General features: G+C 44.5%; 1 long non-coding RNA gene across 1 annotated transcript in view; it reads right to left on the bottom strand.

The window, feature by feature from the left end:
• LOC120380294 overlaps positions 1 to 20509 on the bottom strand; it is a 189162-nt gene that overhangs the window by 144745 nt on the left and 23908 nt on the right. Inside the window, exon 2 of the long non-coding RNA XR_005587696.1 lies at positions 14186 to 14305. This is a non-coding gene — a long non-coding RNA (uncharacterized LOC120380294). The remainder of the gene's footprint in view (positions 1 to 14185; positions 14306 to 20509) is intronic.

Genomic DNA, 20509 nt, shown 5'->3' with positions numbered 1-20509 from the left:
GATACAGGCTTTCCCTTCTGGGAAGCCATGAGCTAGGCAAGGAGTCGCCTCCTCTCTAAATCCTCTACCTGAAAAGAAGACATGTTTATGTTGTTACCTCTACCCAGATCTGAGGTATTCCCCTCCAGCACAACAAGCAGCACCACATTAGCTAGCACAGTCAGGGTATACTGTTGGAAGCCCTCCTGTGCAGATGTCTGCCTCTCCATAACAGATACTGTGTAGAGAGCCCTGCATAGTGGGTAATGTAGTGATGCTGGGGGACTACAGGGCATTAGTACAATGGAATAGGGCAGGTTGTGAGTTCAGTCGCCAGAAAGAATAGTTTGTGTTTTATTTCTTACATTATTTCCTGCTTCCCCTCAAACACACACGCACATCCCCGACTGCACTTGAGGGAAGGGGGTGAGGGATTCAAATTAGATTTTTTTTTAAAAACAAAATCAAATTCTAAATGCTCATTTTTCATTCATCTAGGAACTGGGAAATGGGACCTGGTCTGGAGTCCCTCTCTACGTGCAAAGCCAGACATGGAGGAGTGGCAAGGAGTTTGAAAACGAGGGACAGTCCCTCTTCCTAAGTGTAGCTGAGAGAGGAAGCCACTTCTGGGAGCGAATGTCCCTTGGGCAGGAGGAGAGCCAGTCCAGGAGGCACAGAGAGACAACCAGGCAGCTTCCTCTAGCACCTTGGACAGATGCAGGGTATTTGCATGGGAGGAGCTGCATTGGTAGCACAGGCAGCTAGTGCAATAATATATGCAGCCTACATTAAAAAGTTTCCTGTTAAATTCTATTCCCTCCTGTTTAGTCAACTCATCCACTCCCTGCTCATTTGCTCTGGAAAGAAGGGAATTAAGTATTCCTTTCCCTTGCTGTATGGGGAATAGCCCCAATTTCCCTGAAATCTCCCGTGACATGTCCTTCAAAACATGCCTATATTATGCAGCTGAGTCCCTCATGCCTCTTATTTGAGAGCCATACACGCATACACAAACAAACCCTTCTTGCAACCTGCAGGGCAAATAGACTGTTCAGCCAGGCAGCTTTACAAATACCCACCAATTAAAGATTCCATAACACGCCATTAACTCCAATTTACTGATCCCTGGCCCATGGGACCCAGAATGGGCCTTTCCAAAGGCCGGTACTCAGAGGAAGATTTATATCCTGCTCGTACAATATTTGAAATAATGGAAGCTATTAAATAAATGATGCAAATAAACAGCCACAGGGAAACAACATCACTGTGGGCATTTACAGGGGGTACCAATGAAGGAAAAATGAGAGCTGACTCTAGAGGAAGGTTATTGACTCACACAACAAACCTGCCTTTGACCCTGGCTAACAAATTCAGAGTTACATCGGCCACTTTGGCCCCAATGCACCCTGTTTGGCTTGGCCACTACAGCACACAGAGGGCCCTTGCTGATGGGAGTGCACCAGTGTCAGAGCTGAACATGGTCCAGAAGTTAAGTGCCAGCTCAAGTTCCAAAGAGATCAATCTTTTCATTGCAATGGTCTGTGCTCTGATTAGCCCCCCCACCCCATCCACCCTACCCCCCCCCCCCTCCATCCCTGCTCTCTTTCTCTTTCATGCACACACATTATTATCCAACCAGGTTGGTAGAAAAGCTATTGAAAATGTTCCGATTATTTCTTAAGCAGCCTCTCAGCCTGTGTGACCTTGTGGGTTTTATCTTCCATCAGATAAGTAATCCCCCTTCGCTGGAGCAATAATTCGGTGTCTATGTATGAGGGATGGAGGCTGCGAGCATGTGAGGGGAAGAGATCATAATCTCTGCATTGAGGGGCAGTGCTCAGGCTGAACCACCGCAGCACCCTTCCTTCCAAACAGTGGTGGCTGGAAAACTCGGGCGCTTGTCCCACCTCTTCAGATCTGACCTCTTTCTTTGAGCCAGAAGGAGTCCATGTGCATTGGAGCCCCAACCCTTCCCAGTCCATCCCTTTAAAATCCCTGCCTCCCCACCCCCCTCAGCTATGCGTCAAATTTAGCCCTGGAGTAAATGGGTCCAATTCTCATTGGCATCAATGAATGGGAGGAGAGAATGTCATTGGAAGCATGGGTATCTATGTAATAAGAGGGGAAGGGAAAGAGACCTCCTGCGTAAGGGTGGATTAAAACTAAATAGCTCTGACCCACTGCAATCTGGGATAGTCTTCCCCCGCCTTCACACACACACACAGTTGTACACACCCATCCCTTGAGAATCTTGCCCTCAAAAAACTTCCCTGCCGGGAAAGGTCACCTTCCCTGCCTCCGCCATAGACATTTGCTTTGCAGTGTAAGGGACAAAAAATGTTTAGAAAAAAAGTCAGAAAGTTTAGTTTCAACATTTTTGACATGCAACATTTTGATTGCTCTATTCAAAACGCTTTTCATTTTCAAATTTCCTTTCATTTCATTATATTTAAAGCATTTAAAAAATCCTGCTCCATACTGAAACAAAACGTTTTGTTTAACCTGAAATTATTGTTTTGATTTTTTTTCCAATTTGCCAGAAATGTCAAAACTCTTCAATTTCAGGTCTACCCAAAATTGATTTTATTTTCAATCATTCAGAAATGCCAGCAAAATGGGGAGAGGGGGAGAGAACCAAACAGTTGTTATCTGCACAGCTGTAATGATGACGCAAGCCACAAAGCTGAACCTAGCCTTCGTTCTTCAATCCATTCTTCAGTCCAGAGCCTCCAGCATTCCTCTGTCACTACGGCACTCCCTCAAGTTTTCAAACTTAAATCAAGCATCTTAGTGCCTGATCCATTTCTTTTAAATGTTGATTAGTCATTTTGATTGCCAGATCTAGAATCCAGCAAATGGCTATCCACAAGGCGTGATGCAAAGATAATGGTGGATGCATTCTAAAGCTTGTCAGGCTGGAAAGTTTTGAGGGCTCAGTTTAATTCTCCCAGATATAAGGGAAGTCAAGATAGCAGGAAAGGAGATGATTTGTGGCGTTGGAAAGCTATTTATTATCAATAGCATTGATTACAGAAATAATCAGCAACCTGTTTCTGAAACTGAAAATCCTTTATTACAGGGTTTATACACATCATTCTGAAACTGTACAACAACAAAAATAACCCAAAGGAAAATCTATTACAAAGCTGTCCGGCTTTCCTTGTGTATCACGTTGGGTCAGTGCCATCTACAGGCAGGAGATGGTATAAACATTAGCAAATCTAGACGCATTTTGTTTAGTATCAAGAGAAGGTTAATTTGCTCCTTTTGCGTTTCCAATAGAAGGGCACCCCTCCAATGCCATGATGAGGTGCAGGGACGAGTCTCCTGCAGGTAGCATAGAGCTGAGCTTCTGCTGAGATGGGTGACAGCAGAGTCTCCTCACTGGCAGACCTTGCTATCCCTGTTTGAGGCAGGTTTGACTATTAATAGAATAGGCACTCCTATATTAACAGAGCTGCCTGAAAATCCCACAGGTAATTCCAATATTTCCAACATTTGATTTCATCTCGAATTGGGATGAAGAGTTGACACAGACATTTTTTTGCAGAATGGAAAGTTCAGAAAAATTTTGATTTGAAAAATATGAAACCATTTCATTTTGGTTTATTTTGTTGTTACTTTGTGTCCCCATGAGCAGCTGCGGTGCCTCACAGGAATTGTATTTCAGGTGCCTCATAAGCCACAATGCCACAACCTGTGGAACAACTTGCTAGAGGATGTTCTGAAGGCCAAGACCATAACAGGGTTCAAAAAAGAACTAAATAAATTCATGGAGGATAGGTCCATCAATAGCTACTAGCCAGGATGGACAGGAATGGTGTCCATAGCCTCTGTTTGCCAGAAGCTGGGGATGAGTGACAGGGGATGATTACCTGTTCTGTTCGTTCCCTCTGGGGCACCTGGCACTGGCCACTATTGGAAGACAGCATACTGGGCTAGATGGACCCTTGGTCTGACCCAGCAGGGCCATTCTTATGTTCTTATTCTCCTCTATGGATTGGGCTCCCCGGCTGGACTACAGCTACCATGACACACTGTGGTCACCTGACTCCTATGATCCACCACACCAGTTCAACCAGCAGGGAGCTTTTGTGTGCATCATTGGAGATGTAGTCCTGCCAGAAAGTCCAACCGATAAAGACTCCTTTCTACTCTAGGTACCTGAACTACATCTCCCATGAGACAATGGAGCAAGCTCAGGAGGACATCATAATGCCAAACTGACCCAAAATAACGTGTTTCAATTTGGTTCAACAAACTGAAATGTTTCAATATGGGTCAATTCAAGGCCAGAATTGAAGAGCTTCCGCAAAAACTGAAATTTCCTCATGGAAAATTTTGATTTTGCAGAAAATGCATTTTTCATCAAAAAAGGTTTCAATGGCAAATTCCCAACCAGCTTTCTACATTAATATAAAGAGGCGATCAGATACCATAGTGACGGGGTTCAGACAGAGTCTGGCCACAGTAGCTGGTTGGATAGAATACTATCAGTATTTACACAGTGATTCTGGGGATAGTAAATTGATAATAAAATGTTGCAAAGTGCATCACAAAACTCCCCTTATTTTCTACTCAGTCTAGACTTGGAGGGACCGTCCCCCACCCTCAAGGGTTGAGAGGGTAACTAGCCCTTGCCCCCATGGCTGAAACTGCAAATAAGCCTGCCAGTTAGTACATACGGTGAGGGTGGTGGTTTTCTGTGACATGGAGACTAGGCTCACCAACTCACTTCACAGAAACTGCCAAACAGATGTGGGATAGCAATGTCATTCAAAATGGCACCACCTGTGCTCTGTAGCAGGCAGGGGATGTAGGAAATTTGGGACATCTCTTTACTCTTCAATGAAAAAAGGGCCAGATTCTTTTCCCCAGCCTGGCCCCTTTGCTCCTCTCTGTTGGTGCAAAGAAGCTGTAAAGTCAGCAGATCTGGTCATCAGCGGATTCCCCCAGCAAAAGGGACTCCCTGGACAATGTAAAACCTACAAAGCAAGCCTCTAGGCTAGGCCTCCCCTTGCTGCACTGTTAGGTACTTGGCCAGAGTGCTGCTGTACTCTGGCAATCCTTGGTTTATATAATAGCCTCCGGGGGCGATAAGCAACTGAAGAAGTTGAGAGCAACCCTAAGGCTTCCCTAAACTATGCCAGGGCCTAGGCTGGCTCAGAACCTGCCTGAGGATGGGTGAGAGCTCCAGACAGCTCTTTTGGCCTCCCATCCCTCAGCTGCACCCAGACTTTATTGGACACAGCTCAGAACATGGGGCCAAAATCATCACAACCACCAACCCCAAAAGGGGCCCAGTCCTACACATGTCCCTTAACTCCCAGTGATTCCTGGCAGATTCAGATGCTAGAACAATGAGATGTCCCAGAAAAAGTCTACTGTGGGCAAACCGTTCAATGAATGTCTTTTAAACATATTCATGAAAAAAGAACTAACGTAATCAAGGAATAAAATGGCTTCCCATCCCTAGAAATCCTATTATATTTTGCAGTGATGATTGAACTGTATTTGCATACTGTCCATTCTTAGTTAAGGGCTCATGGGACAATTTCCAAACATTTGCTAATCTCACATCATAGACTGCACGCAGTATTGTCAGTTCCTGACAGCTCCTGCGGTGCTGCATATGGCAAGTCACCCTCTTGCTCCTGCTCACTACTCTTATTTAATATTTGTATTATTGTATTTCATGAAGGCCCCATTCAGAACAGGGGGTCATTGTGCTAGGAGCTGTACAAACATGCACACAAACACAGTCCCCAACTTTGAAAGACTTTTGCCTAAAATTGTGATCACATGTGAGTGTGTGTGACATGCTGTTAAGACCCATTACAGTCATTTGCTAAGCTTATGCAGGCAGCACTGAGAATTGTGGTTCTAGGCAACTATGACACTATGGAGCCTTTGTTTTCCACAATTTGCACTTTGATATTTCGAAGAACATTGTCTCTGCACAGACACAGCTGTGGCCATTTTGTTCCTAAAGTCACCACAGCAGGCTACAAAGGAGACACACAGAGAGACAAACCACACTGTTTCATAGAGACCTTATTTTTGCTCTTTCTTGTAGCTCGTTTCCTTAATCTCAGACAAAGGTCATTCAGACGGAAAGGTCTTCGTTGTTTGTGTATGGAAAAAAGAATAGAAACAAAATTTAGGATCTTCTATTTGCATAAGTTTCTAACCACTTAAATTTATATTTATCCATCTTCCCAGATTCTTATGCTGGTGCCCATCACTGAAAGCATCAGAGTATCCTCAAGGCAGCTCAGATAACCCCAAGGTATGTTACATAAAGTATCAGAATCCTCACTCGCAGTTTATATGAAAATTCAAATTCATACGTTCTTGGTGTCGAATCAGAAGTCCCGGAGGGTTTGCATTTTAGTAATCTGTGTGAGGGGGTTTTATATTAAGCAAGTTATTACTGAACAAGTAAATAAAAACAGCAGGAATTGAAATAACAATCAATAGTTCAGTTCAATACAGGAAAATCCCTCTGCTTGTGTTTGTAGTGCAAGTACAATCTGTGGGCCTGATTCCACATTCCTATTCCCACAAAGAATCCCATTAATTTCAGCAGACGTTGAACTGCCTAAATAAGTAGTGGTGCCTGCAGCTGTACATATTATGCATGGTGTGTACCATCAGTGGGGGCATAACTGCCCTGGGGGGGGGGAGAAAGGGGCAGCGTGCCTTGGGTCACGCCAGGTTGTGACACCACTCACTGAAATTTGGTGTGGTGACCCCTCCGTTGTCCTGAGTGGCGCCAGCCGCCATGCCAAGTTAACGTGAGAGTGGCTCTGCTGTGCATAGCATGTGAAAAATTTCAGGGGGTGCCCCTGTGACTAAGGGCTGAAGGACCAAACCATGTGCCATCACAATATTGCAAGACAGTAAGCTTGTGATAATACTGCATGGAAGTTAGGCATGAACACCTACAAGCGGAGTATAGATTAAAATGATAAACACCTTTAAAACCAATCAAACATTCATCACGGACTCTGCCTGGCAAGAGAATCCATCAGATAGTCCAGGATTCAAATGACAGCACAAAGCTCTCCAGGAATTTCAGCAAAGAATATATCATTTGAAAGATAACCTTAAACATAAACGTGTATGTGACACACATTTGAAGCAATCACCTTTAGCACTGGCAAGATAACTCACTGTTTGCAATTCGCTCCAGCTGATAATAGGGGGACAGGTTAGATAAACATCTGTCAGAGATGGTCTAGGTACATCCAACCTCAGCACGGAGTGGGCGGGGAGAAGGGATGTACGGACTAGGGTCTGGATGCACACAAGGAGTTAGGTGTCATGATCCTGAGCACCACGGTGCCTAAAAGTTACAGGAACAACAGTGCAATCCACAAAGCCAGAGTTAGGTATCCAGGCGCCTTATTCAGTGAATGGGGAGAAATAGGTGCCTTAGACTATGATTCACAAAAAAACAGCATCCTGGGAAGGGAGACACCTAAACTAGCCAATGGGAGATGCAGACCAGAGGGACGTGCTAAGCCCCACTCCTTTCACACGGGGTGGGGCTTAGCATCTAAGTCCTGGCTGCAGTGAGGCACCTATCTTTGCTAGCGAACCACAGCCGGGAACCCTCCTTGGAGTTAGGTGCCTCCACCACTGGTCTTAGAACTGGTGAGGGGGAGGAGCTCCCTCATAACCTTTTAGCCCAGTGGTTAGGATGTGGCAGTCACTCCTTCACCTTAAGGGGTGAAAGGATTTGAACAGGGATCATTCAACTGAGTGTTCTAACTATTGGGCTATGGGATATTCTGGTGCGAGGCTGCCTCAGTCTTTCCTACTGAAGCTGTCGCACAGTGGACAAATAGTTAAAGTCATGGGAGCAGGGAGACTGCATCCTGGGCCTCCCACATCCTTGAGTGCTCTAACCATCAGGCTAGAAGGCCATCCTCAGGCTTGTGCTCATTCTCAGTCTCTCCCTCCTCAAATGACTATTTATCCACAGTGCAACAGCTTCAATAGGAGAAGCTGAGGGAGCTTCACACTGGAGTATCCCATAGCCCAAGGGTTACAGCACACACCTAAGAGGTGGCTGATCCCTGTTCAAATCCCTGCTTCCCCTTCAAGTGGAGGGGGGACTGGAACCAGGGGTCTCCCACACGAGTACCCAAACCACTGGGCTAAAAAGTAAGTCGTCCTCCTCCCCAGCTCCTTTGTGTGAACTCACCTGAAAGGCCCAATCCAGGAGGCAGCATCTGAGCATGCCTGCCAGGCTGGGCACCGCACATGAGTTAGGCAGCTGACCACATGTCTTCCCCCAAGGTTGTGAATCGCTCTGGGGCTCAGGCAGGAGATAGATGGGTGCCCAGAGGCAGAAACATTGGTGCCTGGGGAACTTTTTATTGCAAAAATCTTAGGCATAGAGTGAGTTTGGGCACCCATTGCGTTCAGTGGCAGGGTTGGGAATTGCAGTGAGCCCTAAACTGGGGCTTAGGAGCCTAAGTCCAAATTTCAGCATCTATGCCTGGGGTTTAAGCACTTAAGTGAAGCTAGGCCCTGAGGTCCCTTCCAGCCCTGCCTTTCTGTGATTCTATGGTGACTAGTTTTTACCCTTCCTGAGCTGAACAGCACTAGTTGGTCATATCTGGCTTTAGTCAATGTTAACCAGAGCTGGGCAAACATCACCAAAAAGTCACTGCAAACATTCATTCAAATAAAATCTAAAATAGCTGTGTGGTATCTGAGTCCCTTTTATGCTCTTTTCCCACAAACATTCATGTTAGTGATTTTCTGTTCATTGAGAGCAAAAGCTAGGTGAACACGGGGGTAAATAAGCTGTTGCATGAAGCCTTGTGACTCAATCATTCACACAGTGGTCTTGAAATCTCTGCTGCCTTTCCTCTGCTTTATTAAAGTTTTAGTCAACCCAGCGGGGAGTAGAAGAAATGCCATGTGACTTAAGTGACCAATTATGCTCGACAAACTGTAAGCAGGCAAAGACAAAATCAGAGCGACTAGTTTGCAAAGAGCCCATGGGCTGATGCATGTTCCCATAAAATATCTGTCAAACAGTTCTGAATAGTGAACAATCAAAGCCTCTTTGTGGAGAACAGAAAAAAGGGGCTACGTTCATGGGAGGGTGGCATAATGTTTAGACACAAACATGTCGGGACAGATGAATGGAGAGAGAGGAAAAAAAAAGTCATATAAACCATACAGAGATTCTGCACCAGATCCTTTGTCCCTGCCATGTTCACTTTCTGCCATTGTAGTGGCACAAAAAGGACCTTAAATGAGACCTGAAGGGACCCATGATGGTTCCCTGAGTATGGGGGAATCCTGGACCAGCTTTATGCGAGCAACTCCTGGTCCCTGGAGCAGGAGGCACATCAAGGCTAGCTGCAAGTGTGGTAGTACAGTGCAAAAAGAGGTGGCATGGGTATGGTTGGAGAAGGTGAGGCCAGAGTGTGATGTGCTCCACCAATACCCAGCCCATAAACCAGTCCCTAGGACACTGTTCTAGCTGGTGCCAGTTAAAGCAACCCCATGGCTGCTCTAACTTGTGCTGGGCATCTCTTTAGCCCCCTGTTGGCCCAGGATTAAAAGAGGTGGCTCAGAGGCACCTTTGACTCTTCCCTTTCCCTCAGTTGCACTGATCATGAGCAAAACCAGCAGTGAGTAAAGAGGCTTCTCTGGGCTCCTCTGAACTCTGAGTCTGCTTTTTCATTCTTACTGCCTACCACCTTATGGAGGAGGATCTCATTGTACTGCATATAATATCAATGATATTATATGCAGTACATGAGATCCTCGTGGCATGAGAGAGTCTAAAGAGACAGATGAGGACTGTTGTCATCAGGTTGTGTGGCTCCCACTTTCGAAGGAAGACCTACCACAGATTGGGAGTTGGGCAATTGGGCTATATTTGCTCTCCTTTTATGTTTTTAAACTACAAGAGGCCTTTGCCAATATCTTTCCTGAAGTAAAGTGCTTCTTATAGGTACTCCACAAGCCCTATTTCCTCATAAAAGCATTGACACAGGCTGGTTGTCCTGAGCTCCTGCCTGCCCTGGGGGAAGTGCTAATTCTACCCAGGGTTCAATGAAAAAAAGTCTTGCAAGCTGCAAAACTAGCAGACCTCATAACCGACTCATACATTACACTCACTCAGTCACTCCCACTCAAGCAAACCCCTACTTTAGTATCATGACTGATGAGCACACGTACCCATCTGCACACACACCCACAAAAATACCGCATGCAAACAGGGCTAAATTCAACCAGATTTTTTACATCTTAGGGCTAGATTGTGCCCTTGTCTTACTCAGCCGAATTGGATGGTAAGGTCCCCTCTCCGTCCCCTGGCTCAGCCCACCTGAATATCAGGTCTTGGCTGGGGGCAAAGCACTTCTCCTGCTCTGCAAATGCCACCCAGCTGCCTCAACGTGTGGGAAACTGGATGGGAGCAGCTGCATTCGGGACAGCCTTAGTTGAACGGGAACGGGAGGGTACACATGCTGAGGGAATGCAGTGGTGCCCCTCCCCTTCAGAGTCTCTAGCCACTCACGGGCTAACTTGGGCAGGAAGGGAGCTGATTGGTCCCTTGCCCTCCTCTTTCATTAATTTAAATCCTAGCCTAGGCCATATGGAGCCTCTTTTTGTTCTGCTTCAGCAGCCCCGTGCTCCCCACCCTGTTCTGGTGGGCTCAGAGCTGTGCTCCGTGGAGACTGTGGGTCTGACCCATCGCCTATTTTGGGAACGGGAAAGAATTTTTTCTTCCACTAGGGGCCAAATTGGTAGCAACCTGGGGAGTTTTTCACCTACCTCACAGCATCATGGGGGCGCAGTTATGTTAAATAGGAAGAAGATTTAATAATTAGTGACAGTACTTGGTAAAGGATGTTAGTTCATTGCAACTTGCAGCCAGTTTCCAGTACTGTTAAAAGGACAAAAGGGACAGTTCTCAAAAGAGCAGGAATTTTGCTGATGGCCTGTTTGCTCATGACATAGGGGAAGACCTTGTGTCCTTTGTAAGCAGAGGTCCCCCAGGTTTCGTACCCGTCCCCTCGCAGGGGGTGGATAAGAATTCAGAAGAGCGAGCTAAGTCGTAGGAAAATCTACTCCAAATTACAGGTTATACTGTAAGAGCCCTGTAACCCCTGCAGTGGAACCACTAAAAATGCCTGGTAGGAAAGAGTCTGGGTGATGGCGCGTAATGCCCCTCCCCGGTGTTAAGTTGAAGTCCCCTGTGTTTGTTCTCATTCGCCGCTGAGTCCATATCAGTACTCCCCCTGCAAGGAAGTGCCATGGGTGGGGAGGGGAAGGAGAGGGGCGTGCCGTGGGGAGAGACAGGGCTGCACCCTCCATTCCCTGAGCCAGGAGCTGGCTAAGCACGGGGAGACACATCAGCTGTATTCTTTCAAGGGCTGCAGTCAGTTGCTTTTCCCTCCCTTTCCCTCCAGAACAGGGACGAATTGTAACTCTGAGAGGCGGTGCTTTCTCTAAGCCCCCTAGGGGTAGAAGGGAAACCTGACAGGGGGCTGAGCGCTATCTCCTAATAAAACGTGCCCCATGGAAGAGACAGCTCTCTGCCCCGGTGGGGAATATGTCATCACAGTCTCTGAAATACGAGGTTGAGTTGCACAATTTGCACAGGCCACATTACTCATTGGTGGCCAAACCTGAGTACATAAATCTGACTCGTCAAGGAAGGTCATGCTGATTTGCAGTATTCCCCGGCCTAGCAGCCATGCATGGGGCATTTGTCAAAGAGCAGTGGCATGACTATTGCTACCGCTGAACCCTGGGCATTAGAATGAACACCTTACCCCTTTAAAGAAGAAAATCAGCCCAGCCATCGCAGGTCCTAAGCATGGGTGAAAAGCAAAGAGGGCCCACAAATGGCACTGGCATCCACTCTGCCTGGAGTACCTCAAAACAACTATCATTCACACAGCACTGGCCAAAGAATCTGGAGTGAACTGAGTGAGGGAACTGGCAAGCTTCACTCCACCCCCACTCTCACACAGTTCAATCCTGACACCTCTGCTGTCTGAGGCTGGGACGTCTCCTGAGAAGAAACTACCAAATGGGTGGTGCTTTTGTGATTTAGCAAAATGGAGTCTGATTCTGCCCTCCCATAACCAGCTTGAGTTCCCACTGAAGCTCACAGGACTTGTGCACTGGTGCCTAAGAGCAGAAATGAACCCATGATAGCTAAGGTGAAACCAGGGGCGCTGGAACAATTTGTATAGTGCGGTTGCTGAGAGCCATTGAACCAATGCATAAATCCTGTATATAATAAGAACATAAGAGCAGCCATACTGGGTCAGATCAAAGGTCCATCTATCTAACCCAGTATCCTGTCTTCTGACAGTGGCCAGTGCCAGGTGCCCCAGATGGAATGAACAGAACAGGCAATCATCAAGTGGAAACCATTTCAAGCCAGGGCGTGCAGCAGCACCCCCAGCACCCTTGATTCCAGCACCTATGAGTGAAACCCAGCAAATGTTTTGTCAATTGTGTAAATGTGAACTGGGGTTTCCAAAGGAGACTCTGCAATGAACCCAGAGTCCTCTGGTACTGGGCCCCTGAAAACTCTTAACAGGAAGTTCTGTGTTCATACACCGGAGAAGTGTATCTTCAAAACACACACACACACACACACACACACACACACACACACACACACACACACACACACACACCATGTAACATGGATATTCCAACAAGCTGCTGGTACAGAGTAATATTTCCTCTGTTTTCCCAGGAGATCCAGTTTGTGCTTCTGGTTGCTTACCTGAAGGAGGCAGTAGACTAGGCTTGCAGTAGCCAGGAATGGAGTTCAGAGAACAGGGTTCTACTCATAGATCTCGCATGTGGCCTTTGGTGAGTCATTCAGGCCAGCATTTTCAGAAGGGTCCACTAATTCTGGGGCTGTCCAGCTTAAAACACTTTGGACCTGATTTTCAGAAGCACTGAGCACCCATAACTCTCATTTGCTTGAATTGGATTTGTGGCTGCTCAGCACATCTGAAACACCAGGCTTCAATAAACGTGATTTTCAAAGGAACTGGGCAGCCACTGCTGCCACTGACTTCAATAGGATTTGTGGGGGCTCAGTATTTCTGAAAATCAGCCCGTAAGCACTCTAAAGGTGGCCACCAAAAATTAGTGCGTAGATCTGAGCATTTTGCTTTCAACTTCTTAGTAACTCATCTGTTAAAAACAACTAAACATTTGTATACCTCACAGGGGAGTTGTGAGAGTAAAAGGATGTTTATGCAAAATGTTCATAAGTGGTTTGAGATCGTCAAATGAAAGAAGAACGTATGTGCAGGCTTTCAGCATACTAATATTAAAGGCTTCAAGCCTAGCCAGATAGCGCCTCATGGCTCACATTAGTTAATCTCATTGGCTCCAACACAACTATTTACATGGGTAAGGACTACACAATCTAGCCCTTTAGTTGTATTATACTCTTCAACTGATCTCTTCTCATTAGCTGTTTTCAACCTCATTAAGTTACCATAATCTTTCTAAAATGAGGCACTAAACCCCAAGTCCTGTCCACACAGTCTTAGTGAACCATTTTGGCTTTGCTTTAGCAACACACCAGAGCCAAGTGCTCCTCATCGGCACTATATAGACAAACACTGCTCCAGCACATCCACAAGGACCACCATTTGCAGTGCTACCATTTTTAATTCCCATCATATTTATTATTGCAGGATCTCATTTGGGATCCAGCCATTCACCTTTGCTTTTTTGCCATTCGCCCAGTGTTTGATCTGAAGCACCTTCAGCAAACTTCTGCCACTCCTTCACCAGACATTCAATATCAATGGCTCTCAAACATGGATGAATAAAATATCCTATGCGCTGGATCACAGGGTAACAGACGAAAGTTGCTTGTGCACAAGAATGCCCTTGTGGGCCATGCTTCAAAGGTATGAATCACTTCTTATTTTAGTCGATGCTGTTTACATCCCTCTTAATGACACATAACGAAAGGATGAGGAGGACATGTTGCTACAAGCATATGTTAAAAGCCTGTTTCACAGGAAATTGCATCTGTGCAAAAACATTATATTAATACTTAACATATGTAACTAGGAAAAACTTGCAGAGGATGATGTTTACACAGCTAAAGAAAGAGTTCCCCAATACCTTGCTGCTAACATTGCGCATCAGTAGGTGGTTCAGCTGGTAGCACGCTTACCTTAGCGTCAGAAAGATACGGGATCAAGTCTACCCCCAGCATTTAGGCTCCTCTCCGATATTCAAAGTAGAGTTGGCCGAAACATGGTGCGTAACATTTTGAAATAATTTTTGTTTCATTCTGAAAATAAACAAAAATTTTCAGTTATTGTTTTCCATTTCTGAAATAAACATTTAAAAATGAAATTTTTGGTCAGCTTAACCATGGGCTGGGATTTTTTTCACCCTTAAAAAACATTTAAAAAAAACAATTTATTTTTTAAAATCTTATTTTGAAGATGGAAAATGATAAACAAAAAATTGATTAAAATCAATACAGAAATTAAGTTAAACTGAAAACCAGCAATTTTTTGCCATTTTCTGATATTGATTTTTTGGTGCATGTTTTGGTTAAAATAGTTCTGGACTGAAAATGTCAACCAGCTCAAATTTACAGCATAGTACTAGAGAGGCGACCACAGTGTGAGAGTTGCTGCCTGCAGGGCAAGATGCTAAGAGGGTCTTCCTGCTGACAACTTTAAAAAAATTCCATGTATTTATTATTTGCAGGTGACACATGAATAAAAAAGGTTCAAAATTTCAAGAAGCATCATTTTCAATGGGTGTCTACAGAACGCAATACACACAAATACATGCATCACATCCAACACTGCAAAAAACAAAAACAAAAAAACCCACATATCTTTGGTCATCTGTGTACATCTTTTTAGCATCCTAGTTTCACAGGAATGATCTCTTCCCTTAACTCCTAGACCAGATGACCACCCTTGGCAAAAGGCACTGCTCCTTTCAAACCATCTCTTAGGCCTTCCATTAAGAGTATGGCTCAAATTCACCTGAATCCCTAGTAACATTCAGAGATCCATGGCACTTTTATAAAAAGAAAAGAAAAAAAAAAGGAATAACTCCAGTGCTCCTGCCAATGTTGTGTCTATGTAAAATGGGTTCTTGAATATCTAAGACTGTGTAGTCTATAGTTGGGTGCAATACAGCAGTACCTCCAACATTATGGTAAAGAATTTGGTGGTATACTTTATGGAAGATGCTTATGTGAAACCATATTGTTCTGCGTGGTGGAGGAGCAAGTGGCTCAGTGTAGCTAGTGACTGCAAGGCCATTGGAATATAATATTATTGTTAGGGGGTTTTTTTGTATTGTGGCAGCACCTACAAGCCCCAGTCATGGAGTAGGACCTCACTGTGCAAGGTGCTGTACAAATACAGAACCAAGAGATGGTCCCTGTCCCAAAGAGTTTACAGTCTAAGTGGTGTCGTTTGATGCTGCTGGGACCTTTCAGACATTTCCCATTGTATGTGTGCGTCTGGCTATAAACATCTTTGGATTGTTGTAATCTCTTCAACTAAGAACATTATTAGTGTCCTTTCCATACGTGTCTCAATGAGCCTTAATCTCCCAGGTTGTACAGATGGTTACACAGATTATCACAAAATGAAAACAAACACAATCCAAAAAATAATAAGGTGAAAGCCAGATGCTTCTCGGCTGCCAGCTGGTGGTTCCCCAAGCAGTCTTAGCCAATTAGACTCCCATTCGTCCCACAACTCTTCTCATTGTGTTTGCAGCCTCCTCAAGCCTTTTGAAAGTCTTCTATGAGGAGAGAGTAAAAGTACTAGGACTACACAGTGAAGAGAGAAGATGGATAAGAGGGGACACAAAAGAGGTGTATAGAAGAATGAATGACAGAAAATGTGAACCAGGCACTCTTACAAGGACAAAGGGGATTCCCATAAAATCAGAAAACAACAGTAAGGGAAGCAAAGGGACACAAGGAGAACTCTATGGCCAGCAGAGTTAAAGACAATAAGGAAGGGTTCTTTTTAATGTATTAGGGACAACAAGAATCCTAACAATGGTATTGGTGCATTTCTCAATGGAAGTGGTAGAACTATCTATAATAGTACAGAAAAGGAAGAAGTGTTCCATAAATATTTGTTCTGTAGCTGGGAAAAGAAAACAGATGATATAGTCATACCATATCATGGTGATGAAATACCTTCCATTTCAATAGAAACTCAGGAAGATATTAAACAGCAGCTCCTAAAGTGAGACATTTTTAAATCAGATGGTCTAGATAGCGTTTCTTAACAACCAGTCCGTGGACCGGTGCCAGTCCCTGAGATCTCCCAGACACAGTTTAGGAAGACAGCAAGCTGGTCCCTGGTATCAAAAAGGTTGAGAAACACTGGCCTAGATAACTTGCATCCAAAAGTTTTAAAAGAGCTGGCTGAGGAACTCATTGGACAGTTAATGTTTATTTTCAATAAGTCTTTGAACACCAGGGAAGCTCCAGAAGACTTGAAGAAAGCTGATGTTGTGCCAATTTTTAAAAAGGGTAAACGGGATGACCCAGATAGGAAATTATAGGCCTATCAGCCTGACATCTATCCCGAGCAGGATAATGGAGTGGCTGATTCAGGACTTGATTAATAAAGAATTAAAGGAGGATAATATAATTAATGTCAGACACATTGGATTTATGGAAAATAGATCCTGTTAATCTAACTTGATATCTTTTATTGATGAGATCACAAGTTTGGTTGATAAAGATAACAGTGTTGATGTAATTGACTTAGACTTCTGTAAGGCATTTGACTTGGTACCACGTGACATTTTAATTAAAAAACTAGGACAATACAAAATACGGCAGACATTAAATGGATTAAAAGCTGGGCCACCTGATACGTCTCAAAACAACTCTAAATGGCGGGGGTCATAATCAAATGATTGTGTTTCTAGTGGTGTCTCACAGGGGTCAGTTCTTGGCCCTACCTTATTTACCATTTTTATCAATGAGCTGGGAGAAAACAAAATCATCACTGATAAAGTTTGCAAACACCACAAAGCTTGAGGGAGTGGTAAATAATGAAAAGGACAGGTCACTGGCATAGAGATTGCTTGGTAAGCTAGGTGCAAGCAAACAGTATTCATTTTAATATGGCTAAATGTAAATGTATACATCTAGGAACAAAGAATGTAGGTCATGGAGGTAGACCATACTTACAAGATGGGTGAGAGGGGGGAATGACTCTATCCTGGGAAGCAGTGATTCTGAAAATATTTGGGAGTCCTGCTGAATAATCAGCTGAACATGAGCGTCCAGAGCAACAGTGTGGCCAAAAGGACTAACGCAATCCTTGGATGCATAAACACGGGAAACTCAAGTAGCAGTGGAGAGGTTATTTAACCTCTGAATTCGTCACTGGTGCGACCGCTGCTGGAATACTAAGTCCAGTTCTGGTGCCCACAATTCAAGAAGGATGTTGACAAATTGGAGTTCAGTTCTTTTCTTCTCTGTCCAGTAGCTTATCAATAAAGCTCAGGTGACAAGGGAAGGAAATTAAACCCCAGAATAACTGCTTCATGCTGCAGCAGCAAGAAAACAAAAATAGTTACAAAATGCTGTAGAGTCTCCATCTTTTACTGCAACATCTCTGGTTGGTTAGCTAAATGAGAAGCTCATATTAGGGCTAATATCTTCACTGTAGGCCTCAGGTCACCCACCAGGTAAATGTATGATCTCATGCAGATGAGGAAGTCTGACATTCCCTCCAGTAGGGGGCAGTAGTGCACATACAAAATAGCCAGATTATTACAGGCCAGGATTTTCACTGTATTCTAGTTCGACAGCCAGTCCTCTGCAAACCTGATTCAAATATATCTGGAGCTTTCTGTGAATCCATTCTGTGAACCCCTAGACAAAAGCTTCAAGACTCAGTATGCAACAAATCATGTTTGCTAAGAAGGGCTGGGATTCAGTCCCATGGGGTAGAAGAGAATGAATAGGGAATGAATCCAGAAATAGTGCATGTATTTGTGGCAGGAAGTAGGAAGAAGGTTTCCAGTTGAACGCAAGGATCAGAACTTGCAACTCGCCTCAGGTATGGGCATAAAGAAAAGGAAAACTTACTGATTCTCCAGCATCGTCCCAAGGCTTTCAATCAGCATAAAGCAGCTTGTATCCCAGATCACGTGGTACTGGAATGTGAGCAATAAACCTCATGTGTCCCTGTCTGTCAGAAAACCAACATCAAAGCCTTGATATCCCACTGAAATACAGCCCAGGTGCCCCTGTCTGCAAGCATCAGCAAGGAGCACTGAAAATGCTTTGTTTTGCAGTAACAGCGCTACATACTATTTTGATTCACACAACTGCAGCAGGCCAAATAGCTCCATTATCTGAAAATGGGAATCTTGCCCTTAAAACCTGAGCTGTATTATACTTCTACCTGATTTCAACAGTCTCATACCAAATGCTGTTCAAACCACATGTCCTAAAGGAGATTTCACACAGTATCACAGCATAACAGGAGACAACAGATAGGTACCAAAGGCCCATATGCCTGTTTGGGGAGCAGAAGACAGCTGCTGCATTAGAATGCCACTGACACAAATGTGCTTGGATTCTCAACTTATCCAAGGGTCAGATGTTTCTGCCTGTGCATGGTGGGAGAATGGCTCAAAGAACCAGACCATGTCTGAACTGGGTGTAGTGAGTTAAACTGTGAATAGGGGATCACCTGCATCAGGCAGCATTTCCGAGCTGGGGAGGAAGCAATGTTTGGTCACTTTGAACTTTGTTGGTTTTGAATCAATACCCTTTCATTATTTCAAATTTGCAATATTCTCTCGTGCTTAGAGCTGATCTCCTAGATCCTACTCCTGGCCAGGTCCCCAATTTACGGTGTACATTGCGTAAAGTCACTTAGGACCAGGTTTTTAAAAGGTTCTGAGGCACCTAAGGATGCAGATAGTTATCTAGTGGGATTTTCCAAGAGTGCTGAGGTGCCTACGTCCCAATGAAATCAGTAGGAGTTAGGCACCTCTGTGCTTTTGAAAATCTGCATAGGAACCTATCTGCATCTTTAGGCACCACAAAGCCTTTTGAAACGGGGCCTTTAGTCTCTCTCTACTTTAGTGTGACACTGCCTTTTACAGTGGGAGCAGAACATTGTAAATAATGGTCCTGTATCCCAATTGCTGGGTGCAAAACCCTGTGCCTGAGTGCATTGTTATTACAAAGGAGAAGAACAGCAGCATGCAAGGGGTAGTGAATAAAAATAGCAAATATGAACACACATGACTTGGCACAATCTCCTCCACAGCTAACATCACAACATTGCTACTCTCCCAGCCAAAGCTGTCTCTATATATATATATTAGAGCTGGTTGGAAATTATTTGTTTTTCCTATGAACAATTTCAGTGAAAAGAAAAAAATAGTGTTTGTCATTGAAAATGGTTTTCAATGAAAACCTGAACATTTTCAGTGAAAATTAAACTTTTTTGTTCAAAATGTCTGTTTTGACCAGCTCTAACATATGTGGATATAGCTCCACTTCCGGTCCCCCAAAAAGCCGTTGTTAATGCTCCTGGCCTAGCTGCACCTCTAACCTTCCTGGACTTTTCAAGTACCCAGGCACCCACCCCTTCAGGTCTTAGTTTCTGGGATGTCACCTGACTCTAGGGGGAACACCCAATTCCCCCACTCTCAGACTGGGCCCTGAGTGGCAGTCCCCTGATACTAAGGGTGTGTCTACGCTACAGCGGCATAGCTACTGCATTGCTGCTATAGTGTAGATGCTTCCTACGTAGATGGAAAGGGTTTTTCCATGGATTTAGGTAATCCACCTTGTCAGGAGGTAGTTCGCTAGGTTGATGGAAGACTTCTCTTGTTGACCTGGCTGCGTCCTACAGTGGGGGTTAGGCCAACCTAATTAGATCACACAGCGTGCAGAATTTTTCACAGCCCTGAGCGATGAATGTAGGGAGATCCAATTTTTAGGTGTAGAGCAGGCCTCATTGTGATTGCCTCAGCAGGAGTAACTAAGGCTCACACCATGCAGTGCACTGCTCTCCCAGGAGCAGTGACAGTGCTAATTAGTGACCAAACAGCCTTCGAGCAACATATTATTTATTAGAGCAAAAGCATTTCAGGAAAAACAATAAACCAGCCAACACGCATGCCTGCTTTTCCCTAAGGCTTTACCATTCCCTGGATCTGGAAAGGTCCAACTCCTCCATACGCATCCGCAGTCAGTGTCTCTCTGTTAAATCCCATTTTTTCCCGTGAAAAACAATTTTTAACTGTTTACTGTCCTTTTGATTTCTAGTTCCCAGCTCACAAGGCTTGCAACTTGTTGGAAACAGGGTCCGTGAAGCTAACAGCTTGTCCCATTGTCTTCCAAGTGTGTTCCTGTTTTCTTTTCCCCTATTCACTTGGATCAATACAGGCCATATGGGAAATTCTATCAACCCTTCATAATTATACTGTAACTTTACCTTGCTGATCAGGTCGCACAGTATTC

This window comes from Mauremys reevesii, linkage group 13 (genome assembly GCF_016161935.1).
Source record: "Mauremys reevesii isolate NIE-2019 linkage group 13, ASM1616193v1, whole genome shotgun sequence".
NCBI lineage: Eukaryota > Metazoa > Chordata > Testudines > Geoemydidae > Mauremys > Mauremys reevesii.
This window is presented reverse-complemented; position numbering and strand designations above follow the sequence as displayed.